The following is a 27,756-nucleotide window of genomic DNA, read 5'->3' on the forward strand; positions in this document are numbered from 1 at the left end:
CTAGCTCCATATATCACATGAACTGAGGCAAAGGGGAAACTGGAGAGTTGGGAATGCAAGTCCAATTAGCAATTGGAGAGAAAACAAGAGAGCACCTCTGTGTAACCCTCCTCTCTTGTCAGATCTAATATTGCCTGAGTGCTGGGCGTGCTGCTGGTGGAGCACCATGCAGTCGAAAACCTGATGCTACTCCAAGCAGCATGTGTGCCATATTGCACATGCAGAGCAGGCTGCTGCCCCCATAGGCATGACTGGCAATTCAATCCTGATCTTTTTTCCTTTTTTATACATCTGGCCATCCTGCTGCTGGAGTGCTTTATGTGGAGAGCCCAATGCAACGCATTCTGCTGGCTGTGCAGAGATGCTCACCTGCCTGCCAGCTGCTTCCTGCTGTTCTGCCCCTTGCTTCAGTGCTCCCTCTTTGTGATCACCAGGCCTTTTTGACACCAATCAGCAGCAGTCACAGCTGTTGCTTAACGACTGGCTCCACAGGAGCTTCTTGCCCAGAAATACAGAGGCAAGGGTTGCCCTCCCTGCTGTCTGCAGGTCCCAAGCTGCACTCAGCCCCCAGGGAGGCGCAGGACTAGCATGGCCAGGGCGAAACATCAGGCTATACACTGGACCATAATGCGCCAGCCCTCTTAGCATCCCCGAGAGCACACACATAGCACTCGTGCTCTTAGCTTGATCCCACGCAGAGCCTCTGATGCTGATGGACTCACAGACAATGGAAATAGTCTCGTTAAAAAAAGCTGTAGACAGAATGAATCACAGCTTCCTGCAGGCCTAGTCTCTAAGCCCTTCCCAAACATAAGAGGCTGGCAAAAGACAACCAGCCCAGCACCTGGAGCTGCCTGCTAGCTCTGAGTGGCACCAGGAGGAAACACTCTGCTCACTGTTTTGGGGACCAGGCTCACTCTGGGACAGGCAAAGTGTTCTGCAAATGCCAAGGGATGCAGGCAAAGGCAATGCTGTAGAGGTGAGAGAAAACAGATCTCCACCGAGGAAGCTGCCCTGATGTTTTTTCCAGGATGCTTCGGTGACAGGAGCTGGTATGCTCCTGTATCACAGGGAACACAAGCACTAGCACCTCTTTGACTCGCCTCTCCCAGCTTTGGCTTCAGCTGCTTGTAACATGCCACTTTCACCACTTGAGCTGACGCTTTCCAGACCAGGCATCTGCCTTAGGCTGCTGAAAGAAAAAGAAAAAAACACAACCCACATGCATCTTAAGGGTTTTGATCATTTTCAGAATACAAGGAAGAAAAAGGAGTTATTCTGTCCACACTCAAAAATCAGTGCTTACAACTAGTTAACTGAGGGGTTCCAGTTTAAAGCAAGAGCTTGAAGTTAAGCAAGGGAAGTGCCTGGCTGCCAAGAATATGTCTCTGCTGTCCCCAAGAAAAATATCTCTGAATTTTGATCCAGTTATGAGCTCGAAGCTCACGCAGAACAGATTTGGCAGAGTTGGCTGCTCCATGTTGCACAGTTTCTGCCTGAAGTGAGTGCGCTGTTTGTCTACATGCAGCTCCCAAAGTACCAAACCGAACCAGTCCTGCATGGCAATAGCTGCATCTGTTCAAGTCAGTGTGCTTGGGCTGAGGGGTGTTGAAGGAAATGTTACTTTCTCTGCAAAATGTATGCATTTACTTTGTAAAATCTTGCTGAATCACCCCAATCCCTGTTGCCAAATATCAACTGGAAGCACTTGCCAGGCCTACCCTAACTTCATCCATTTAAAACACATTTTGATGGCTGTCACGTCCAAGACTGTGTCCCATAAACAGCTCTGGTTTCCTACCTGGAGAAGCTGAATTCATGTCCACCAATCCTGAGATCCATGTGAGTCTGAAAAAAAAACACATATAAAATGTAACAGTATAAATATAGTATCTGATCACCTCATGCATCTTAGGTGCACAGAAAACCTTAATTGCATCAAATCTTCCTCATTCTGCTAAATATTTATTCATGGCAATGCCTAGCCACACCAATAGCAATGGATATAGCAAAGGAAGACGGAGGGGAAAAGAATAGTGATCCAGGGTGATGGATATTGTGGAGTGGGATATGGAGTGGGAGTGTTTTCCTCTCCTGCCTTCTTTGTTAGCATGGTAAAGTGTGTGGGGTTTTCTAATTAGACCAACGGATGTATTTGGGAAAAGACAGACAAGCTGTCAGCAGCTTGAGCTCTTCTTCAGGCCTGAAAGAGACACACTGAACCTCGAGCTGAGCACAGGTTACAAACAAGTTGTACTTCAGTGTGTCAGTCAGCCTGCTGCTTTGAAGGAAAAGGGTTTGTTAGTGCAGACACAGCAGCAGGAAGTGCTGGCAGAGAGGAGGGCAAGGACCATGAATTCACATGTAACACAGAGAGGCAGAAGTTCTTGCCAGGGGAACAGCAGGGGGTTAAGGGAAAAGTGGAAAGCTGGGGAAGATTGTGAAGTGCCATAAAACCAGTACTGGTGCTGCATCCTTGGTTTTTAGCATCCATTAAAGTCACAGATTATAATTCCCTACTCATCTTTTGAAGATGTTACCTAGGTTTGCCTTAAGGATCAGGAGTAGGTCCATGACAGAGTGGATGTTCTTGCTGTGAGCAGTACCCTCCTGCCTACAGTGTTTCTGTGCATTACTGATAACCCGTGCTAGTTCATTAACGGCACGGTGGTGGTTTGGTCCCCCCATTTGTTTTCTTGAGGACATGGGTCATGCAAGAGGATGTGTGCCACAGTCTGCATGCCACTGAGATGGGTTAGGAGCCTCTTAGCAATTTTATTCACCCTTGCTCAAACAATCTGACTGTAAGGTGGCACTGCCTTGTTGTGCCATGCAAAATCCCCAGCTTGGAAGACATCTTCACAGCCTGAGTTAGGGGTAGCAGCTCCCAAAGCTTCATCCCTTTCCTTCAGTCACTGTTCTTCCTTGCCTATGTCTCCCTCAGAGACCTGGCACAGGATGAGGAGCTCCCTGATGCAAGCGGGGCTGCACTCATCTTCAGCCCGAGTGTTGGGAGCTGCTGTCACACCACGCTTTGTTACACTATATGCTGTCAGTCTGGCTGGCTGGTAGAAGACATGGGGCAATTTCCAAGGGTGAAAGAGGTGGGACTAGAAAAGCCCTCCTTCCAGCCTGGGGGTAATACTCTTTGCTGAGTCCCCAGCACAGAATTCATTGCAGAGTAATTTCTTCCTGCTGCACCTCTTTTAGTCTTTCTGCCTCTTTCAATCTCTGCTGTTTGTTCTATGAAGCTATTCATCAGATAATTCCCACAGATGGCTCCCGGGCATCAGTTCACTCGTGAACAGCTCTCTCTAAGTCTGCTTGAAACACAAGCTGCTCTGAGTGGACGTGCAGGTGCCATGAGATTTTTCTGTTCCCTGCCATCGGGGGATCCTCTGGATGGTGCAGACAGGCTCAGCAGAGAACTCCAAAATGGTTGCTGAGGCCACTCTCATGTCTGGTGTTTGTGTCCCTTTGGAGCACAGGGAACACTCGGAGCAGAACCACTTTGTCCAAATGTGGATTGCTAAATGAATAGCTCAGGATCAGCTTACTTACTCAGAGACACAATCAGAGAGGAAGTTTTGACAGCAAAGCTCCCCAGCAGGCTTTTGCAGAATTTCCAGCCCTTCCTACCTTAAAGCAGTGAAGAGGTAGCCAAATTGGTAAGCCCTGTTTGCTCCGTGAGCACAAACCAACCAGCTTTGCTCGACTCTAACTGAAATCTTGTTGGAAGGCATTTCTCAGGGTGACGGGCCTGCTTTCCTCTGAAGAAGGACTTAAAACAAAACAACCAAAGCCACTCAATTAGAGTCTGGGGCTTAGAAGGCCCTTTATCTCATGAAAAAGAGATTAAAGCCCTCTGATAATTTATAAAGCGCTTAAAAGTTTAAAGGGGAATTGGGCTTTTATCTGAACTATCAGATAACATGAGGCACGCAAAGGCTACGCACAAGGCAGCCCCAGGGTGCAGTGGCTTCGTTGCAGAGGGTTTTTGCTTCCAACCATGGAACGGATCCCAGTCCCTGAAATTAATAGACAGACTCGCAGGCACTCAGTGCTGGGTCCAGTAGCCAGGCCAGTCTGACATGCCCCTGCGGCTCAGGCATGCCATCACGTAACTCTTGCTTAGGAAGTCCTTGGGTGTCCTCACTTAGCGATCACTGACAGCTCCTGTGGTGCGATGGGCTGTGTGCCCCAGCTGCCTCTGCATGGCCATCCTGGTGTTGAGGCCTTCTCCCCCCACCCCAATGGCCAGTGTTTACTTAATGAAGGTGCGCAGTACACTCAGCATACCCTAGTCAACCTGAGTGTTCTCAGAAGCTGGCCCAACCTGTTTTCATTTGAGTTGGTATTTCACACAGCCAGTTATTATTTGGGTGGTTGAGGCCATCATTCATTACTCTCCCAGTTGACTTTTGCTGTCTTCCCAGCTCTCTCTCTGCTCATTATCCACTTTGGCCACTGCTGACAATGGTGTCCCAGCAGGAGGAGACCACCACAGAACAATGGAGGGAGGAACGTGTGAGGGACATAGAGTGTGCTCTGGAGTTGGCCCTGGGTGCTGGAACTCGCTCTCGCAGGAGATGGGGACTCCCAGGCTCGCAGCAAAATGCCAAGCTCAGCTATTCCTCAGCCCTGCCAGCATATAAAGGAAATGAGTTGCCCTTTGAGCAATGAGGCTAGCAAATCCCAGGGTTCCAGGGAAGAAGGGAGTGTCCATCATCTCCAGACATCTTCTCCTCATCTGCTGCATTAACCCTCATCCCTCAGCATGCATGAGACAATAGCGGTGTGCATGATCTAGACTTAAATACCTGCTGGTGGGCAGGTCATGTTCACATGTGGTGATGGTGTGGTCAGCTAATGGCTAACAGAGGGTACAGCAGCTGGGTTCTCTCTCTCTCTTTCCTTCAGAAATCACTGATTTGCATCATTTCATCTACTTTGACAGCCACAAACTTTGTATTTTTGAAACTTTTACTGCTCTTTCAGATGTGGTTGAAACTGGCTGACATTGCACAGCTACTTGAAGAGGGAAGGACAGACAGCCAAACAGGCATTGTTTCCCTTGGAAAACGGGCTTTAAAAATGCCCTCTAAATACACCAAGCTCTCTTCCTTTGTACTGGCCCCGCAGCTGAAATGTGTACTTCACAGAGCAGATTTAAAAGACCCAGTCATCCCAGTATGCAGGCAGAGCCACGTGGCCCATCCTCACTTGACCACACTCCTCACGAGTGAATGAATCAAAAACCCCACCTTGCATCTGCTTTGCTGGCAGCCTATGAGAGGATCAAAATGTTCCCAAACAAATGCATTATGCAAATTGTTTGCCAAATACTCACTTGTTTGAAAATGAAGGTTACCTCAGGAGATTTTGGTGGGTCACTCAGAGACACAGAGCTTTGTCAAGTAGTTAAAGCCCTGGTCGAAAGATCAGGAGACACAGGTCTCCCCAGCTCTCCCCAGGACTTTCTGCATGATCGCAAACTAAAAATTCTCTTTTGTGGTTTCTCTCTCAGGCTTTGTCCATCTACTCCAGGTTTCAATCTGCCACCGTGCCTGTGTGGTGCTGAGCGTGGGAGCCACTGTAAGAAAGAGGTGTTCAAAACACCTCAGTACTTGTGGAGTTTGCACTGTGGTTTGTCCTTTGGTTTAGGACACTACCAGAACTGGCCAAGAATACTTCAGCGTGACAAAATTCTCATTCGCATGGCCGGCATGCTAACATCCTCATTCTTAGCCTGCATGTCTGTCAAGTGTAAGCAAAGTGTCTATTAATTGTGTCTGACTGAATTTCAGCATGTCTTTTTAAAAGTATTTGATATAAGTTTAGACAGTAGGCCAAGAACAGGCTGAATCCCTGTGGAAAACATGCAAAAGGCATTCTCCTGTGTCACTGATTTAATAAGGAAGATATGAATACACTCGTGTTTAGAAGGGCCCAAATGCTTTGAAGGTTTCTGCTTGAATGGAAATTGGAATTCACTTTGGCTTTGCGCTCACCCTCTGTGTGCTCACCTCCCTGTGCTGCGCCAGCCAAGGACATTTGTTACAGGAGACATCTGTGAAAATAGCAAGGATGCTGCTAGCTTTTGTGGTAAATCCTGTTTCCAGTGGGTACCTCTTTCCAAGCGTGAGACTTGTCCTCCAGGACCAAGAGGTGATGTATGTGACTCAACATCCAAGACCATCAACAACATCTGAGACTGAAAACGAGGTGATCAACAGGATCCAAGAAAATGAAGTCACACTGATTTTGAAGCAGTGCAGGTTTCCAAGAAACAAACTGCTGAGAGTTCATCGGGAGACAAGAGATGAATGTATTCTTTGAGATGACGAGTGATCAATATAAACTCATGGGCTGCTCAGAAACATGACCAGGATTGAAATGCCCCTGATACATGATAGGAAGTGTTACTCACTTGGTTGCAGGCATGACTCCTCAGTCCTCATGGTAACCAGGAACCCAGCCAAGATCCACCAAGCTGGCCCTAGCTGCCAACTCCTAGGCCCCTTCACTTAGTCAAGTCCTCTGTGCAATACATACTTCCTGCCCACTCCTTTGCCAGAGTCCCACTTGACAGTCCCAGCAACAGATGGAAAATATCCACAGCAAGAAGCAATGTGAAAATCCAACTCCAGTTGGCTCCTTACCCCTCAGCTCGCTCCGAAATCGGTGAGCTGTGCTGGCTCTCCATCCCACAGAGTGCTGCCATCTCTCCCTTGCTATTTTAACTGCCTTGCATAAGGAGTGGAAAGTTCTGCAAGGGAATAAAGTTGCAGGGAACGCCAGCAGGCACTCTGCTGTGAATAACCTCCGACTGCGCAAGTCAGAAGAAACGTGTTACAGAGAGAAGAAGAGCAGACTGGTGCCATGATTGGGCATGTGCACGGATACTCGCCCTGTGCCTCAAATACCATGAGAAAACAATACTCTGTGTACTATATTCACATATTTCTTTATAAGAGTCCCTAGCGGCTCCAGACAAAAATGGAACCAGGCACAGTTCATTCCATGGTAGAATATTTCATGACACAGTATGATAAAATTTCATAAGCACTATTGCATCCCAAGCACATGAACATGCACTGCATACCTAGAGCATTCTAGTAGGGAAGCTGTGCTTTATTGCAGCCGCACTAATTAGGGCTGAGTATCTCCAGCAGTGACAACAGACAGTTTCTGTTACGCAAGCAGCACCAGGTAGAGCAAAGCCACCCACTGTCCAGCATCCCTCATTGATGCTCGTGGGATGGCATGGCACTGCGGTGGCCCAAGAGCACCGCTTGCTGCACATCCCAGCATGGAGGTACTCACACAGGGGGCTGCAACCACAGGAAATGTCCTCCCGCATCAATGTGGAAATGTTTTGGGGGTACCATGAAGGTCTAATCCTGCTGGAGAAGGCCAGCAGCTGAGGCAATTTGGAGCAGCTCATGCAAGGCCCAAGATCACCCAGAGTGCCTGTTGCTTATGAAACGCAGCTAATAAAGCTGATAATCGTCCAGGCAGCCCCTGCATTAGGTGTCAGTGGCCACGTGGAGGACTCCCAAAAACAATATGCCTGCAGTTGTTGCTGCCCAAGGAAAGAATCTGAAGTAGGAACTCGGCAGTTGGGTTTTGTTGTTCCTTGAACACACACATCTAACAGCAAGCGTGGAGCAAAGCTGTATCCAAAAGGCACTAAAGCATGTGTGGATTAAAGTTAAGCATGTGTTTGTGTGGTGCCCTAGATCGCAGCCCTTGCAAAATCAGGGCTGGTTGTCTGGGGAGACTTTGCTGGGGAAAAGTGTTTTCTGCTGCGAAATGCCACCTACTGAGAATAGGCTCTCACTGGGGAACCAAACATGCTGGCAAGGCATTGCAAACCAATATGCAGAGACAGGGAATTACCCCTTTAGGTATGGAAGCCCCGAGCATTCCTGGTCACACGCACCAGTAAAAAAACCCAACAAGCTTGTACAGTTGCGTTGCGCTCCTGGATGGTAGAGAAAGAGCCTGGAAGGCACATCAAAGAGAGGCAGATGAGGACACATCCTTCCATTCCTCAGGGTGAGAATACACCACAGGGTATTTATTTGCAACCAAAAGCATGAAAGGCAGGTATGCCTCGGCAAAAAACTCATCTGAGGAAATTGTTAGCACACATTACAAGAAGCAGAGGCATCAAATGAAAGTGGTAAGCGCAGCAAGTAGTGGGAGGTGTCCGCTTACACAACGGGAGCTAAACAGTGGAAGCCCTCGCCACAGGATGCTGTGGGTACTGGAATTTTACACCATTTCAAAAGACAGCAAGACGAATGAATGGAAAAAGGAAAAAAAAAAGGAAAAAAACTAAGCAAGATAGTAGGTTTGCACCAGGAAGTCCCCAAAGTTCAAACTGTTGGAAGCTGGCAAACGTTTAGGAGACATAATGCTATATGTTTGCCTTCAAATTACGCTGTGGGATGTGCACGCGCTATCAGCCAGCATTGGAGACAGGATGCTGGGCTCCGCGAAACCCCTTGGTCTGATACAGCACAGCTGTTCCTGCCTTGTGCACATGCACTTTTTGCTGGGTGGGTACAGAAAGGAATAACAGACTCCCAGCCAGAGGGAACACCCAAGCCTTGGAACAGGCTCTGTACCATGTCTGGTTTTGCATGATCAAGGTTGATATTTTACTCAAAATCTGATCAAGCAGAGACTTGAAGCTGGGCACAAACTACCAGCATGCGCTCCTCATATTCCAGCTGTGAAAAATGTACGTTTCAATCTCAAAATCGCATTTCACACACACAAAGTGGAAATTGGACACAACTCTGTTTCTGCCAGAATTGTTGAAATACTGTGGCTTTGTCCCAGCGCAGACTGAGAGCTAATTAGGCAGCTTTGGAATTCATTCCCAAACAAAACTGCTTTCCTCTGGTTATCAACCATGGCAGTCTGACTCCAGAAATACACGACTATGTCAAAAAAAAGACAAGGACATGCATCAGCACTTTATAAATGCAAATGAATAAGAACAGCACCGTTTATTTTATGTGAAGGTAGGAGCATTGCTCGGACCACACATTGAAGCCCTGAAAAGTTGGAGGAGACCTTAAAGATCATCTAGCTCCAACCCCCTGATTTGGGCAGGGTTAACAACCACCATATCAGGGTGCCCAGGGCCCCATCCAACCTGGCCTTCAGTGCCTCCAGGGATAGATATTAGACTGGCAAAGCACCAATTTAACACAGTGATAGCAGTCCCAGGAACCCAAAAGCATAAATTGGGCAACGAAAACCTCATGATCTTGGTTTAAACATGAGAAATGAAAATCCAACATGCTATGCTGAAATCTTTATGTCTATCACAGTCTTCAAGCCCTCAGACTTCACAGACCCAAGATTTTCTTGATGATTCTTAGGGCTGGAAATGTGTTTAAAGAAAACCAAAATGTGTGAAAAATAAACTGAGATTTGCACCAGATTTAGTTTTTGCCACAACAGTTTTGAAGTCCTTGCTGTTATGTGCAAAGCAGCTCCTATCTAAGTAGGAATTTGCCCTCAATATTTATCCTGAAAAAGACTTTCAAAAATAGCAAGGTCGCAGAAGAATAGGGCCAAGGATCTATCTGTGACTAACAATGCTAGAACAAAATATGATAAAAAATTAAAACAAAATAGAAGAGAAATTTGCTCTGTGGCTGTTTAAAAAAACATAAATCAGAAATAGCGTGAAACAATGGGGCTAAATTTTCTGTATTAATCAGTGAGTAAATCCACTCCAGTCATTTGGCTCATTAGCCAAATAGCCTGCAGCATTAGGAAAGAATAAAACATGAAGATGGGTTTTGCAACACATTAAAAAAAAAGAAAGAAAATTTAAAAGTAGCTGCTGCTCCTTATGGTCGGCTCCTGACAATGGAAGTCACTATTGACTGATTAATTCACTAACTCATTAGGGATTATTTACATTGTTTATGAGCATGTGACTAATTACACAATGAAGATACCAAAACATAATCACCTAATAACAGCGTGTGACGGCGGCACAGATGAATTGGGTGACCAGGGCAATCCTGTCTCAGTGCAGCCAGCGAGCCCCGGACCGCCACAACAACGAGGTGCTCAGAGTGCTCCTCCACCACCTGCACTGAGCACCAGAAGAGCACAAACGCTGCCAGGAACACTTGCTCGAGAGGGGCCGTGTCTGGAGGGAAGCTGGGAGGGCTGCACGTGTGTCCCCGCAGGGTGACACGGGTGAGAGGCACTGCTCAAGGCCTCAGTGCCAGTGCCACCGACTGGGAGGTGTAATCGGGGCGAGTGGTATTTGGGAGTGGTTCTCGCTTTGTCCAGAGGCAAATTCCAACCCTGGAAAATTTGTTCCTGATGAAAAGTGTCTGACAAGCGGTTCCAGAGACTGAAGACTTCAATGCTTGCAAAAATGGCAGCTTCAGTGCAAATGGAGAAATCCCATTGTCAACGCTGGCCTTGCAGGGAGACTTATCCCCAAATTCCCAGTGAGTGTCTTCTGCAGCAGAAGGGTTTCCTCATGTAGAAACTTGTTCTCCAGTAGCAGTGCTGCAGTGGACACAGTGCACCACCACAGGGGCTTTGCCACAAATGCCTCCCAGAAATACACTGTCACCAGTGAAGCCTCTCGTGGGTATTGTTTATGAATATTTTCTGTCCCCAAGATGCCATCCCATTTGATGCTATCACAGCACCTGCTCTAATCAGGTGCCTGGCATCCCCTGCTGTGCTCTGCAGATCAGTAGTGCCCCAGGACTGGGCCCAAAGCTGTGACCCCCGGCAGAGCAGGGAGAGCCACCCAGCCACATACCAGCCTGGCAAGGAAGGCTGCTCATGCCCCTGGGTACGTTTATTGGTTTTGCACTTCAGGCCCCAAGCGAATCTTCTTGAGAGAGAATGGGGCTGTGCTCAACAACACAGCAAGCACAACCCTGCCCTGGGAGGACTGCAAGTGAAATGGGCAGGGTGATGAAATGCAGAGGAGATGGGCTGGCAAGCGCACAAGGGAAAATGTCAGACCCCAGCCTCAGCCACTGTGGTGCTGAGGGCAGGCATGAGTTGCACCTAGAATGTGAACTGGAAGGCTGACAGTACCTCAGGGACAAATGTCACTCTGACAAAGCAGGTGGGCAGGAAGGACACAGAGGAAGTCCAGTGCTGGTTTCTGCAGGCAGGTCGGTGGCAGCACCGCTGGCTCCCTGTGCTGCTTTTATTCCAGCCACCCCGTGGTCAGCCATCAGCTGCCACTTTCCATCTGCTGCCAGCCCCATCCCAGCTCCTGCTCCCGAGGCTGCCAGGGGTTTGTGCCTTAAGGAACAGCCGCAGCCCCACTCTTTTGGCATGCACACAAGCTGAAGGAACCACTTCTGAAGGAACAGTGGGGAAATCCCAGCCCAGCTGTGAACCCTTGAGGGAGAGGTGAAGGACCCCGATCTCAGTCACTCTCTCATCTTCTTTCTCCTCTTGCCCTAAACAGGATGGCCAAGAGGGAACGTGCTGATTTATTAAAGCAGTTCTTGTGCAGAAAAGAGGCCCTGGGTGCAGGACTGCTGAGCTCAGCTGAAATCGGGCAGCTCCCCCAAGCAGGGACAGGGAGATGTGTGTCAGGCCCAGCCACACAACCTCCAGCTGGTTCCCTTCCATGGGCTTGAGGCAGCATGGCCCTCCTGCTTTCCTCCTCCAAACCGGCCGTCACATTTGTCACGGACGGCGCTGGCCTAAATAGCAAGGTGTCACATCGCCAACAGTACAGGAAGGTCTTACATAACCCCAGTAAATGGGACAGGGTCACCGCCGAGCCCAGTCTCCTCCAGGAGAGCACCCAGAAGCTGTGGTCCATCCTGGCCCCACCAAGCCAGCAGCCCCAGCTGCTCCCATGGCAGGCAGATGGAGAGGCATGGCCGATACCTAAAGGAAGACATTCCTGGCAGGATTTGCTGGGCTGGAATTTACCGGTATCAGTCAGGAACCAGCAGTGCTGGATCAGGTGAGAGAGTTTGCTGAAACCACAGGTGTGGCCCTTTGTCTGTGCCCAGTGCGTGTCGCGGTGGAAAAGTTTGACCCAGGTTACCTCACCTCCTTCCACCTGCTGATTCAGGCTCCTTTCTCTATTTTTAAATGAGGTACTTAGTGTCATTCACTCAGGAAAATTACTCTGTGCCTCCAGATATAGATGCTGTGCCCATCCCAGGAGGGTTCTTTATATGTGATAGTATTCAGAGGCCATCGTCACCAAAGGGACGGCTGGAGCATCTGCCTCAAGAAAGCACAATGCCTGTGCTTGTGGGAAACACCATGAAAGAAGGAAGAAGGGTGCTGAGTTATAGGAGAGTGCAGCATGGGGAGAAAAGAGAGGGGAACTGTTGGAGCATGTCCAGAGGAGGGCCACAAAAATGATCCAAGGGAGGGAACACCTCTCCTACAAAGACAGGCTGAGAGATCTGGGGCTGTTCAGCCTGGAGAAGGCTGTGAGCTGACCAGATAGCGGCCTTTCAGTATCTAAAGGGGAGCTACAGGAAAGAAGGGGACAGATGCTTTAGCAGGATCTGTTGTGATAGAACAAGGGTAAATGATTTCAAGCTTGAAGAGAGTAGATTTAGGTTGGATATAAGGAAAAAGTCTTTTACAGTGAGGGTGGTGAGTCACTGGAACAGGTTGCCCAGGGGTGTGGTGGGTGTCATGTCCTCAGAGACTTTCAAGGCAAGACTGGATCAGGCCCTGGGCAACCTGGTCTAGCTGTGGATGTCCCTGTCCGCTGCAGGGGAGTTGGACTAGATGTCCTTTAAAGGTCCCTTCCAATTCTAAGGATTCTATGATTCTATGATTCTTTGACTTAGAATCATAGACTCATGGAATCATTAAGGTTGGAAAAGGCAGTCCAACTGTCAGCCCAACCCCACCATGCCCATGTGCCTCAGTGCCACATCCACACAGTTCTTGAACATCTCCAGGGATGGTGACTGCACCACCTCCCTGGGCAGCCTGTGCCAGTGCCTCACCACTCTTTCTGAGAATAAGTATTTCCTAATATCCAACCTGAACCTCCCTTGGCACAACTTGGCACCCATTCCCTCTCATCCTATCGTTGTTACCTAGGAGAAGAGGCCAATCCCTGCCTCACCACAACCTCCTTTCAGGGAGTTGTAGAGAGAAATTTCATGGAAATTAGGAGGGAGGATGGAGAACACAGGCTGGGGAGAGGAGCCAGGGAGGCTGGATGTTGTGAGGTCACAGTCTGGGAGCATGGCCTCAGGAGCAGGGACATGAGATGGAAGGACAGACTCCATGCAGCAGGGATAGGGGAGCATGAGTTGGACAGAGGTGCCTGGGAATGCCACCCCTGAGATTTTTGGGTGGGTTCTGCAATAGTGTGGGTTTTCCTTACATCCTCTGCTTTTGCTGAGGGGAGAAAGTTTTCAGGACTTGTCTAAAAACAAAAGGCAATTTCCAGCCTCGGTGGTTTCAGAGAAAAGCTTAGAGTTGTGTCCCAAGAGGAATTTTAAGGGTAAGCAGTTGGAAGAGGGGGAGGAGGGGAAGGGCTGTTAAAGACTGATGCTTTTTTTTCTAACTGTTATTTTTACTTACTCTACCAATTTGTCAGAGGCTTCAGGCTGGCAGCCCGGGGCCAGTGCAGGGTGGTGGCTGCTCCCTCATCATCACAGCAGGGCTGCAGCACTGTCCTGGGGTGCTCAGCGGTCTCCAGCCCTGCTGCCAGCCCAGCACCATCATTCTGCATCCCTGTGTCCCTCTGGTTTGGGGAGTGCCAGATGCTCCATGTAGGGCACTTCTGTGCGTTGGCTTCCATGCCAGCCCTGACCCATTGGGGTCCAACTACAGGTGTCCATCACCTGGAAGATGCAGCCAGCGAGCAGTGTTGTGTCACGTGTCAGGGAAGGAAAACCACAGAGTCAGCTAGAGTCCAAAAACAACAGCTGGGAGAGGAGGAATTCATTAAGAGAAACAGCAAGGGAAGCAAAGCCTGTTTGTGTAAGGGCAGAGCCAGCAGCAAGCCATCCTGTGACCCATGGCTGCCAAGCATCAGAGATGGAGCCATGCCCCTTGGGAAAGGACGGCCATCCCAACCAGGCCATCCCAGCAAGCCACAGCCAGGAACCTCCTGCAGCAGCAGAGGGGCATCCTCAAACTTGCTGCTTTTACCTCCTCAGCATCTTAACTTGTTGATGACTTTGGAGTGGTTTTCTGAAGCCCATAGCACATGTGTGAGCGCAGCCCCTCTTTTTGCAGCTCCCTGGCTTAGCTTCCCCTCTGGCACACAGGCCAGCGAGTTCCCAGCAAAAGAGTTGGAACTAACTTCAAAAGGATTTGCAGCGAGCAACCTTTCTATCTCTTGATCCTCTCAGCTGTACACTGGATTAGGGACTGGCTGTAGCCCGGAGCCCCCAGTCTGGTGCTCACTCCTCTGACTCTACAGGGACACACGGAGGACCTGCCCATCCTGTACACTCTTTCTCATGCTGGCCTGGGCAACTGCTGGAAGGAAGTCCCAGTCTGGCATCAAACACCATTTCATGGGTGCCAGATAGCAGGGATGCAGTGCCTGACCATGGCAGGAGTCCTGCACATGATGCAGGGTCCCCTCCAAGGGTAAGGGCTGGGTTTGCTCTGTGTCCTTACTTCTAGACTCTGCCACTAGGGCAGTCCTGGGTACACCTCCACGTCCAGGGGAAGGGAGAGCTGAGTTATTCCAAACCGTGGCAGCCATCCCCACAAACTTCATGTTGCCCTGGGGCTAAGCCTGTCTGGTTTTCCATCGGGTTGCTTCTCCTTAGCAAATACATTGGGTCCTTCCACAGCACTTCCATCTGGTGGGGCTGATGCAGCTCCTTGTTTCTCAGGGAGGAGGGAAAGGTATGAGAATGACATTATAGGGACTCAGGGAAGAGTCACATCCCACTGAGGAGGGGAGTGGAGGTGAGGGGGCACAAAATGCTGCAAATCTTAATGAAAGGACTAAGCTTTCAAGATGGAAAATGAAAAGGAAAGCTGGGCGGTGGGGCTGTTTTTCATTTTTCCAACTGACAAAAGAGCTGGTCCAAGTTTTTGAATCATGAAAACAGGGCAAGCTTTTGAAAGGGAGAAAAATTACTCTGGCTCAGCTCAGGGGAGCAGAAGAGTAGTTTGAGCTCAGCATTACTAACTTCCAATTGCTCCGCAGAATAGGTCAGTGTGATGTAAAGTTTGTCTTTGAGAGGGATATCCAGTCTTTTTCCAATAGGTGGGGATGGGAACAGAGGTGGAGTCACTTCATTAAGGAGATGAGGGTGGGAAACTGCTCAAGTAACGTTCATACTGCAGAAGTGGAGATGTTTAGACATCACTGGAAAAAAAAAAAAACAACAAACCAGCCATCAGCTGTTTTGAATGGGGTGAATGTAGGGCAGGACACTGGTCGCACTGCACCATAGTGAAGGATAAGGGCAGCAGAGTGAGGGTTGAAACACCAGGATCTGGATGCAGCAGTGCTGCATTCAAAGCCTGCTGCTGCATGGTTCTGTGTGTATCTGTTCTGGGCCTCAGCTGACTGATGTAAAACACAGGGCGAAAAAAGCAGGGGAAGTTCCAAGAGGTGGTAGAAGGGTCAGCCACTATTGCTATGTACTCTGCGAGATGCTGAGAAAAGAAGAGGGCTACAACCCTCCAGTGCAAGCGATGGGGCCACCAGAGTCTACTGGGATGAGCTTGTTTCCTGAGCCTTGGGCCGCTTGTCGTGCCCTCCCCACAGCCAGGCCCGCCATCTGGCAGGGCCACCGCACTGGGATGCACTGGACAATCACTGGAGAGAGCTGCCGCTGCCTGTGCCGCTTCAGTTTGTTTGTTTTCCTTAATCCCAAGAGGCAGCATCTCTGACACGGCAGCAGTGTGATTAAGATGATCCAGCGTGGCTGTCACAAGCATGTAATTATGGGTTTCCTGTGTTACTCCTGCTGGGAGGTCAGTGACTTGCCCTCCCTCGCTCCAGCAGCGGGAGGGGATGGCCACCAGCTCCCATCGGCCCCTTAACCTCCTGACCAGCTCTGGCCTCCAGCTCCAGCTTCCAGCTCCAGGCCCCAGAGCCCAGAAGAGGGCCCACTGGGGAGGGACAGCAGGCAAGCCAAAATGTGAGAGGGGTCAGGAAGAGCCAGAGCAAAGAGGAAGGGGGGTGGAGAGGACCAGAGAGAACCAGCGTGAGGGCTACAATTCTGCCCGTGGATGCAGAATTGTGGATACTGTGGCCCATTCCCTCTCTCATTACCCTTTTAAGACATAACAGAATCCATCCGGGCCCATTTGGACTTCTCAAGTGGGAAGGCCTGGGCAAAGTTTCATATCCCCCACATCCACACATCTCTGCCTACATGAGCATAAAGAGCAAGAGCCTTGCTGCAGTCTGTCCCAGATTCTCCCCAGAGGCACCACAAAGTCATTTTGGAGACCCCAGGGGATCATCATGATCCTCAGCACCCATGTTTCCCTTGCAGCTAGCAGGCTGCTCAGGGATGCACAGAGGGACTGCTCTCAGCAGATCGGTTTCTGAAGCTGTTGCTCATAGGATTAGCTGAAAATAGCAGTGGAGAAGGGCCCGCTGCTGTCCCATCAGAACAAGACAAGGTTTTGTGCTGCATTTGCTCTTGGAGAAGGCAGGCTTTCCTCAAGCTCTGTTTGTTTAGTGACCCCTACGTAAGGGAATCCATCACATAGCCTCCTTTATTAATACTGGCAATCAAATGCAACCAGCTGTTGCCCAGCTGTCAGAGTTGGTATTGGACAGGAATCCCTGCAAAAAGCACTGTATCTCCTCATCCTTACAGACTCAGGCTCTGAGAGCAAGTGGTGATGCTGAAACTCAGTTCTTCACTTACTGGTCTCGCTCATTTGCCAGTCATATCCCCCAGAAGGGCACTTGGTTTCAAAGACATCAGGAAATAAGAACCACACACAATAGAGTACTCCAGTGAAGAGCAGCCTTCACCGCTGGAAAACTTCCACCTCCTTCCTAGTTTGGACCTGCCTGGCATGAGCTGAGAAGCCCACGAGCAATATATGCACAGCTAACACAAGAGCTACAGCCACAAAGTGACTGCTGCACGAACCTTCTGGGAGCCAGTAGGAGTGAGGACTTTTGCTGGTTTCTTCTACTCTGTGTTGCATTAGAAAACAAGTGAGCCCTGTCCATGCAGTAAACAGGGGCATGATCTAGAACCCCCTAGACAGGGTTTCTGATTTATGCCAGCATCCATCCCAGGCATATGCCATTCCTTGTGGGTGGCCACCCTAGCCACGGAAATGGGATTGGATCTAGGTGATCTTTGAAGTCCCTTCCATCCCAAGCTATTGTATGATTCTGTGATTCTGTGATTCTTCAAAAACACAGGGAGATGCTGCAGCATGATGCCAGCCTGCAGTGAGGACTGCTGCTGAAATCCCCCATGCATGCCCCGTGTAGCTGCTCTGCACCTTGATGCCTGCATTCTCCCAGCCAGCCCCTAAAATTCTCCTGGTTCCTCTCGTAGAATCACAGAATCATAAAGGTTGGAAAAGACCTCTAAGATCATTTTGTCCAACCACCAGCCCATCCCCACCATGCCCACTGACCATGTCCCTCAGTGCCACATCCACACGGTTCTCGAACACCTCCAGGGACATTGGCCCCACCACCTCCCTGGGCAGCCCATTCCAACGCCTGAACACTCTTTCAGAGAAGAATATTTTTCCTTATACTCCACATGAACCTCCCTCAGCACAACTTGAGGCCATTCCCTGCCATCCTATTGCTGTTACGTGGGAGAAGAAGCCAACTCCTACCTCACTACAACCTCCTCTCATGCACCCACTGCCCTCGTGGCACGTTTTGATGCTCGAGGTGATTCATAGGCACACACACAATGACCTGCCTTAGCGTGAGGCCAAGGAGGAGCTCTGCCTGCCACGACAGAGATAACTGCTGTTTTCTGAAACGTTTCCCAGGAGGAAAGCCCTGTTCCATGCCAGCCTCACGATGGCTGTCGAGTCCCCTCCCAGGATGTGGGAGCTAATCGCTTCCTGTGACCTGTCACAGCCCCAGGGCTGGGAAGGTGGCCCAAACCAGAGGAGACCTGAGGTGCAAAGCCCGGAAGTATTGCTGCTGGAGAGAAATAGGGTGGTTCTCTGCACTGAACCATAAGAAGGGATGCCAAATCTGCATGCCATGCAGGAAACTTTGAAAGTGAAGACAAGACATCCCTTAAATGTCAGGTAGAGAGTCGCCTACAGGATGATGGGACTGAGTAGGATCATGGACTGAGTAGGACGACGAAGGCCATCTGATGTAATCTCTACAATTAGAGGCTGATCCATAGAGGTCACAAGGGCTTTCATCCCCATCTCCTCCATCACCCGCATCATGAAATATCTCATCATTCCCCTCTGCAGATACAGGGACATCTCCTGGTAATCCTGGGAAAACAGAACACACCACAAATGACAGGAGGTTAAAAAACTGTTCTTGCCAATCTCATTTGGATCAAAATATCTTCCTGACCCCAAATTTGGCATTTCCTTACGTCTACAGCACGTATGTCAGACATATCAGGGAGCCCTGGGAGGGATTTCTATGTGCCGCTAACATCACTATGACACCCCTCCACATCTTGTCTCCAGTAATAGCCTGTGTCCCGTGCAACAGGACATAAGAGGGGGAAATGCAAACAAACCAGAAACCTTTTCAAATTTCTTTTCAACCTTCTTTCTAAGAGAACTGGAAAGAGAAGAAAGTTTGCTGGTGGGTTTATAGGCAACCTGAGACAGAGATTCAGTTAGCAGAATTGTGTGTATTAACTGGGATTAATTAGTGCACTGCGACAGACTGAAATCAGATCACTTTTCAGTCCCTCTTGGCAATACCAATAAACGGAGCATCCAAAACTTAATATTGCGATCTTTATTCATCCCGTCCAGAACCCCGTTATCCTGTCATCTGATCCCCCTTCATAAATTCTGCAATCTTGCCAATGAATTATTCAGCTGTCGTAGGTCTTATGCATCAGCTGCTACTCCCATGTTAGACCAAGATCCCAGCGAATGGGAAGAAGGACAAAAAGTAAGAGAGTTTCTTTCTCTGTGGCTAGAGAACACTCTATAGGTGTTCTTCCATAGATGAAAGACCTACCAAGTCTTACCACTTTCTGCTAACAAAAGCAAGGCACATTTTTGCAATGTTCCTTCTCCACAAAATGATGTACATATCAAAGAAAATGCAGTTCTCCCATAAACAAACCATCTTTTTTCTAGGAAGCTGACTATGTTGTAGAGGACTGGTGTTAGTTTGTCACCTCTCTTAACAAACTGATGGGAGGTTGGTGTGTTTTGGAGAATGAGATGAGAACATTACCGTATGCTAGCTGACCCTGCACCAGGGAGCCAAGCCCAGCCCTGCCTGTGATGGCTCTGCTGATCTTTATCTGCTAGAAATGTGATTAATCTATTCAGAGCTAGGACTGGTGGAGAACCTCCAAAAGCTGAAAGCTCAGCAAGGGAGAAGTGGATGAGAGTTGGTTGACCTGCCAGAGAAGGGGCATCCCACAGCACAGAAGAAGGGAATCAAGGCTGTGTACTCTATATAACAGGGAAGAACTGAAAGTCAGCCAAAGAGTGTCTCCTTTGGGATACTTTTTGGAGCTCATTATCAGCACCCCGTGGCCAGCTGCTGAAAGAGACAAATCCCAAGTGACGATGACAGAGAGAGGTTTGGGGAGTTTTGAAACAAAGTCAATTAAGGATCCCTGCATAGAGCTGAAGCAGGACAAATACCTCCAGAGTGCAAAGACAGGGCACTGAAGAAGCTGAGCCTGCCACCAAGCTGTGCAGAGCAGCACTATCAATTGCTTAGACCATTTCCATATGTGAGTATCATTCCATCTCAAGGTTTGGTTGCCAAGGTCAGAGGTATGGAGAAAAAAAGAACTTATGAAAAGTGGGGCATGAGTGTGGTAGAGCAATCACAAAGCAAACTTTCATCACAATACACAGTACCTCAATTAGGAGTGCTGGAGAACTCCAGTGTCCCTCATGACAAGAACTAGTTAAACTTCATGCCCTTGCAATAAAGGCATTGCAATTTTACTGATCAGGGAACTGCAGAACCAGGAGATTCCAAGCAACTTTCCTAAAAATGTGGAAGCCTTAAATCAGATTTCTAAACAGCTTCCAGGCACATTAGAAAGAGTTTTAGTCTTCCCGAGATGCTGCCTGTCCCCATATGTTGGTAACTGAATAGTTGCTAGCTGACCTACCTCACAGTTCATGATCACAAGCCTCTCCGTAAAGGTGAAGGATTGTTATTATTGTTGATAAGAGGGCCCAATTCATTCACTCTATTATTCCAGTCAATAAAAAGGCTCCCACTGCCATTTCCATCTGATAAGATAGAGGGGCAGGCTGTCATATAATTTGCTCAGCACTTCCCCAGGTCTTCACGCTTACCTCTCACACAGATGTTTTTTTCCAGTCCCAAGGCAGCAGAGTCATGCATGACTATGTGGGGTCATTTGATCCTATCGCTTTCAAACGCCCCCCTGGAAATCAGGTGTTAGCAAGCCCAAGCAGGAAAAATCTGTGTTCCAGCACTGGGGATGACTGTAGCAGAGATCTGTATTAACATGTCCTTGCCAGGCCAGAGGAAAAATCACAGATTTTTTTAACTGTAAGATAACTTTATCCAGACTTCTGGTTTGGATCACTGAATCGGGTGTTTGAACAAATCTTCCCCCCGCTCCTCTTACAGCATGACAGCGAGGAGCTTATGTGGCAGGGTTGATACTGTTTTGTTAGATAAAAGCACGCCACTTTTTGGACATCAAAAAAGTGATCCTTCATCACTTACAATGCATGTAGGAATTCCTGTTCATGAAAATACTAAACTTAACACTTTCCCAGTCTGTGTTAAATTAGTAGCATTCATACACAGCACTTCAGGCCATTTACAAGGGGCACTTCCTGCAATCAAAAACATATGTCCCATAAACGGCCCAGTTCTGTCTAAGTTTGCTTTCCTAGAGCAGCTGGCCATTCCTGAGAACACAAAGGAGAATATTAAGTAAGTGTAGTGTTCTCTGATACCCGGAGCTGGCTGAGAAATACGAATCCCTTCTAGCGAGAAAGAAAACAATAGTAACTGAGTTTCTTTTCAAGCAGAACGCTGGGCTGAAAAATCAAAAGCCACTGTTTTCATTAGAGCTCTACAGAAATCAGGCTCGATGAGAACCAAAAGGAAAGCTGCCAGCCTCTGGCTGCCCGCCTGGCAGGGACGCACTGGGCTGGCTGCAGGTGAGCTCCGGGGGCAGCTCCCAGCTCCGGTGCCTCCAGCTGTGTGGCTGCACTTCAGATTTTGGGACTTGAGGGGCAGGCAGGGTGGCTGGGAGCTGCATGGATGGCAGCACCCTCTGCTCGCTTGCCTATAAGTACTCCGGTAATTTTTGTTTTCTCCTCACAGAAAAAGAGCCAAGGATCCTTCAGTTTGATTTTCCTCATGGAAATCTGCAATTTTCTTACAGAAAGTGCTGAGTTAGTGAAAAGGGCATTTTCCATCAGAGAATTATTTGGATGGAAAATTTCCCAACTAGCTTTATTAATACCCTTGACATTGTTTTTTCATTCCTCCTATTTGTGTATCAGTGTCTGGCCACTAAACCAAATTTCTAGCCAAGGCTTTCATAGTTACTATTCCCAGAGGCCATCATGTAATTCTTGGAGTACAACAGACCTGAGATTTATTACAGCAGCTACTCTGGTGCCACACGTTGGGCAACCTGGCCGTGTATTTCAGTGCTCTCTCCCCAGCCAACGAGGCTGGAAGAGGCAGTGTGCTAAGCCCTTCTTCTCGGCATGTCATCAGATTCCTCAGCCAGGCCAGGCTGGCCATAGTTTCGCATTGCATCAGGGCTCCTATCACTCACTATGTGCTCACAGTGCCAACCACCATGCACTCCTACCATGGTACCATGGTACTTGCTCCACAGCCAGGCTGTTCCTGCTCCTGCTAAAACCAAAGCTAGCATTTGACAATTTGCAGCCAGAGTAAGCTGTTTTCTCCTGAGACAAGCTGTGGTTCAACCACTGACCTCCCATGGTGATGCTTGGATCTCCTCTCTGGGTATGAGCATGTTGCTGCACTGCTGCCAGCCAGCCCCAGGCACGGAGCTGTTCAGTGCCCTGCCCCAAGGGCTAGCTTCCAGCATCAAAGTTTCACACTCATGGGGAAGTGATGCAAGCTAATTTTACAGGGAACATTTTTCTTTCTGATAATGCAAAGTTCTTTGCTTCATCTGGAGCCTTGGTACATCATGTGGATCGACATTGCTCTTGTCCTTTGTGCACTAGTCTATTTAGGGACTGTAATAGTGTTGATGTATTGGGCAAGACCCCTTGGTAATAACTGCCTATCCCCAGAAAGGAAGATAATTGGGACATATCTTGTGGTCAGAGCATTAGTGGTGATTTATGAAAATCATCTGCAAGTCCCACAGCACACAGTCGACTTTGGAACATTCACTTTTCCCTCATTTACTCTACAACTGCTGTTGACAGCCCCACCAGCACCTCTGCAGACAATGCTCCTTGTTACCTCCTCTAACCCAAACGCTGTCAACGTAAGTCTGAATGTTAAATGTGCTTTGCAGTAGCTGGTCCACAGCCTTCCACCAGGACAGGAATGGAAAAGCTCTCCTTGCACTGTGGTACTGGGATAAAACCCCACATGCATGATACACAGCGTGCTTCACAGAATCATACAATTGTTTGAGTTGGAAGGGTCCCTCAGAGGTCATCTAGTGCAATTCTCCTGCAGTGAACAGGGACATCTATAACTGGAATTCAACTTCTTGTCATGATCCAGCACCTCCTTCTGGCTGATAGGTTTTGCTCCATCAGACCCAGGCAGAAGATGACAGTCTTTGTTAGTGGCAACCAGGGAACAACCACAGCGTGAATTACTCCCTCTTTCCTCCTCGCTGGCACCACAGCCTCCCTCATAGACCCAGGGGAGCATCTCTGGCCCTGCCCACGCTGCAGCCCTCCCCTCCGCAGCCTGTTGCACAGATGGGGCCTCAGAGTATGGTGGAGTTGAAATCGCCCTTCTCCTCCAAGCAAAACTTTCTTTCCTGAATGTTTCAGTTCTGATATTGTCCCAAAAGACTTTCACCTCAAGGGGGTGACTGTCCCCCAAAGTGGGAACAATAAACCTTTTCTTTCAGGCTGTTTGTTGTCGCAACTCCCTACTTTCTGGAGTAGCTGTATCCTTTGACGCAGCACTTCCTAGAGCACGTTTTAAGGGTAAATCAGCCTCAGCTAGTAACCGTTTTTTGATTGCTTCATTTTACATACCACACACTAACCGCTCCCTTGACACAGCATTTAAACGCTCTCCAAACTGGCAATGCACTCGTAATTTCCTTTCACCTTCTAAACAAAGATTTAGAAATCGTTTCATTTTCCTCTTTTTTTTTAATTGCATTTTTGGGAGCTCAAATACATCGCTATCGCCAGCACCATTACAGAAAGAGGTATTGGGAACACTTCCACCATCTCAGCAAGTGTTCCACCAGCTGGCATAGCAGCAGCCATGAGCCTGTGGTTTCCTCTTCAGCTTTTCAGCATTCACAGTATTCCTGGATTATAATGGTCACCATTTCTTGTTTTTCTTTCCTTCTTAGACATAACACCAAGAGTTACACGGTCACGGATGAGCGCATGCTGCGTACACACAGCAGCTTCTCCCACTACAGCTTGGCCATGAGTGCGGAGCGAACTTTGCTTTCTCCTTTGGCACCTCAGCCTGCCTCCTTAACCACTTATTTGCTTCCTGGAGGCTGTTCAGTTCAGGGATGTTAAGAGCTGGTTTGATTTAGATTCTTTCAGGGTATCTGTGACCTGACTGCAGCAGCAAGTGGCCTCTGCATCAGCTGATCCTTGTCAGAGAATCATAGAATCATTGAGGTTGGAAAAGACCTCTGAGATCATCTCATCCAACCACCAACCCATCACACTATTGCCACATCCGCATGGTTCTTGAACACCTCTGGGGACAGTGACCCCACCACCTCCCTGGGCAGCCTGTGCCAGTGACTCACTGCTCTTTCTGAGAAGAAATTCTTCCTAATTCCCCACGTGAACCTCTGGCGCAACTTAAGGCTATCACCTCTTGTCCTATCGCTAGTTACGTGGGAGAAGAGGCCGGCCCAAATCTCACTACAACCTTCTTTCAAGGAGTTGTAGAGAGCGATAAGGTCTCCCCTGAGCCTTCTCTTCTCCAGACTGAACAATCCCAGCTCCCTCAATCACTCTCTATTAGACTTGTGCTCCAGACCCCTCACAGCTTTGTTGTCCTTCTCTGGAGATACTCCAGGGCCTCAATGTCTTTCTTGTAGTGAGGGGCCCAAAACACAGCACTCAAGGTGCAGCCTCACCAGAGCTGAATACAGAGGGACGATCACCTCCCTGCTCCTGCTGGCTACTCTTTGCAACACAAGCCAGGATGCCATTGGCGTTCTTTGCCACCTGGGCACACTGGTGGCTCGTGTTCAAGCAGCCACTCTGCCCCAAGCCTGTAGTGATGCATGGGGTTGTTGAGACCAAAGTGCAGGACCAAGCAAAAGTGCAGGACCTGGCACTTCTGGAAGGGCAGTATAGGAAAGAGAGAAAAGAGTATCTTGGGGGAAGAGAGACAGAGGGACAGGCCAAGCACTCAGAGGTGAGATCCGGGCACCAAGTTGGTGAAAGGTGTATTTCTCATTTCCTGGCCCCGCCGTGTGTTCTGGCAGGGCTGTGGAAATTCACCTGCAGTATTACATCATGAGGGCCTGGCTCAGAAAGCTGAAAAGGAAGAGGTTTTGCCTTGCCAGAGTCAGGCACCCAAGTGACAGCTGCGGGCACACAGTGCGGCTGGAAAGGTACTGAGACTGTGGTGACTCATAGGTAGGAGTCACATCAGGAGGGGGATACCAGCTTGTATCACCATCCCCTCCCAGTTCTGTTTCAGCAGCTGCTGCTTGGCTCCTGCTGGTGGCATTTTCCATGCAAACTTGGCAGCATTGGCAATGCCCAGGATTATCTTCCCCTGTAGGGGGAAGGGATAACCAGGTGATGCCTGGTGTTGTGCCAGGCTGATCCTCACACAAAAAGACAAGCTAGCTCCCTCTGGGCTCCACTGCTTTCTCTTGCCTGCATGGCAACTATGTCCCAGGCCAGGAATGCTTCCCAAAATCTATGCATGCTGTTCTGGACTGGCATGATGCTACGAGAGTAGCGGGCATCGCAGGACCCCTTGACACAGCTGTTGTGACCAGCTGGTTTCCGGGACTCGTCTTCCCCCTCAGCATGCTCCCCACTGCCCCTGCCTTGCTCAGGCACCACACACGTGCCAGACCTCTCAACAGCTGCAAACTCTCACCGCTTGTACAGAATGCAGCAGGCCAGCAACCACCCTGTTTTCTTTTAGCTTAAATATGATAAGTGTCAGAGAAAAGATGAGGAATTACTTTGGCCTGAAGTTCAGTACGAACAACAGCGGATGTCAGGCCATGGGCAGATTTAGTGTGATATCTTGCATTATGCTGTATTAAAGAGCATCAGTGTCCTGTCTCATGAAAGGAGGAATGCCACCTTCCCAAAAGCACCCGTGTAAATATTGCTTCTGCAGAGCCAGAAAGCAGCTACGGCACTGAGCTCAAAATCATGATTTAGCCTTGTGGAGGAAGACATACAGGAGCATCAGAGGGTGAGGGGCTGCAAATGGGAACCAAGGCACCCCAACTCCAGTAGGTTTCAGGGACAGGAGCGAGGAAAGAGGCTTTGGACAGGATTAGCTGTAGGTGGGAACAAAGAGCACAGACTGAGTTGTAGGGAGGGCATTTCCACAGCTACCATTTGCAATGTGCCTGGCTCCTATCTCTGGTCATGGCCTACTCACTCCTCATGGCTGCAATTGGTTTTTTGCTTGTTTGTTTGTTTGTTTGTTTGTAGTGATTTCAAACCCAAGAGCAAAGATGGAGGTGATTGGAGCTGTGCTGCTGTCCACTCCCACCAGCTGAGCTCACTTGTGTGTGCAAGGTGAGGTATGTTCACTGTGCAGCAACCATCCAGGGCCTGCTGCTTTAAACTCCAGCCATAGGTGTTGCATCAGGTTATATAAAGTTCAGTTGCATCATGCCAGATTGCACAACACAGCCTGCGTGCCAAAGCCAGGCTTCATTCATCGATCAGGTCTCGTCGGCCACAGGAGGCTAGTTAGGTACCCTGGCGTGGAAGCCACCTCTCCCAGCCTGCAACATCCTCCTGACATTTTCAAGGGGAGCTGCCACCAGGGTGGCAGGGTGGTCACCGGCCATCATTGTGACACAAGAGAGAGCGAGGCATGAGCCACTCACCTGGCCACTCAGAGCAGAGACCACATCTTCTCAGAGAGGACCCTGCCACACAACTCTTGGGGTGGTGGGAAGTCCCCTCAGGCTAGCACCATTCTGCCAGGTAAGCCTTTAAAACTGTGTCGTTTCAGATCCTGGTGCCTGCCCTATTGTTGGTGCCCCGACAAGGCACCTCTTGGTCCTGGCCAGCCCGGCACAGCACAGAGCTCAGCTGGTGCAGTCCCTCCCTCCCCCCCCACCCCCAATACCTATGTCCCCATGGTCTACAGAAGGTGGTCCACAGACAGGCATGGGCCAGGGCACTGCACCAGCATCACTCTGCTTGAGTAGTTCAAGCCCTAGGCTTCTGGAAAAGATGGAGGTGGGAATGGCCCATCCAAAGCAGATGGAGACCACCAGGAGCACATCTGAAACACAAAGAGCTTTGGGGGCAGCACTTGAATGCACAGGCCCATCTCCAGAGATCCCCTGGCTCCCACCAGACTCCTGTGTGTTCCTCTCCTCAAACGTGCTAGGACACCTATGGTGGCAGGTTCAGTGGCGTTGAGCTGCCAGTGGACTCATTGCTGTTGTGTGAAATGCTCCCTTCTTGCCAAATGGCTCCCCTCCTCTGCTGGCAGCGCAATCCCGCGATGACCCACTCCAGGGTGCGGCAGTGCAAGCAGTGGCCCATCCACCACGCTGAACTGGGTGGAAGCCCTGCGGCATGGGAGGGTCTCTGGGAGGGGTGGGGGGGACCTACCTGTGCAGCAAGGTCCTCTGTCCCCCTCCAGTGGCTGAGATCTTCAGGAAGCAGCACCCAGGCTTCACTCTCCCAGCTCACCAAGCCACGGCCATCTCGTGCTTTTGACAACAAGGTCTGGGCATGCAGGTCCTACTGGTGGTGATGTCATAGTCATGGTGGACTCCAAAGCCACCAAGGCATTGTGCCAAGGAAGTTTCATCAAGGAAGGCACCCTGGCAGGACATCCTGTCACCCATGGAAGACCCCAGTCAGGCACTGCTTGATTGCGTGCAAACTTTGAGCTCCATGCAGAGCTTTGTGGCTGCTATATTTACTTCAGGAAGGTATAGTTTTCTAGGTTTCTTTCCTGCCCCAGGTGCCATTCTTGGAAATTGAGGAAAGTAATTCCTAGGATCTCCATACAAAGAGCTTCAAATTTGGTCTTGTATTTGTGGTGCCTGAAGTTTCCTCATGGAGCTGTTGCTGTACAGGTAGATGGACTGGCTGACTGTAAGCCTGCTTCCCTCTGCAGGGCCTGTTCCTCCTTGAGCACACGTACCAACTCTTGTAGAACACCCCAAGAGAGCCTAGGGCTGAGGATCCACCTCATTTATAGCATAGAGATGTCCA

The 27,756-nt window shown here is 49.3% G+C and overlaps 1 long non-coding RNA gene across 1 annotated transcript; it reads right to left on the reverse strand.

Annotated features, from left to right (window-relative positions):
* LOC110396986 lies at window positions 1-27,733 on the reverse strand. Its single transcript, XR_002437443.1, has 3 exons — window positions 27,145-27,733; window positions 1,802-1,848; window positions 1-1,192 (listed from the first exon to the last, which is right to left on the reverse strand). It is a non-coding gene; the product is annotated as an uncharacterized LOC110396986 (long non-coding RNA).

This window comes from Numida meleagris, chromosome 3 (assembly GCF_002078875.1).
Source record: "Numida meleagris isolate 19003 breed g44 Domestic line chromosome 3, NumMel1.0, whole genome shotgun sequence".
NCBI lineage: Eukaryota > Metazoa > Chordata > Aves > Galliformes > Numididae > Numida > Numida meleagris.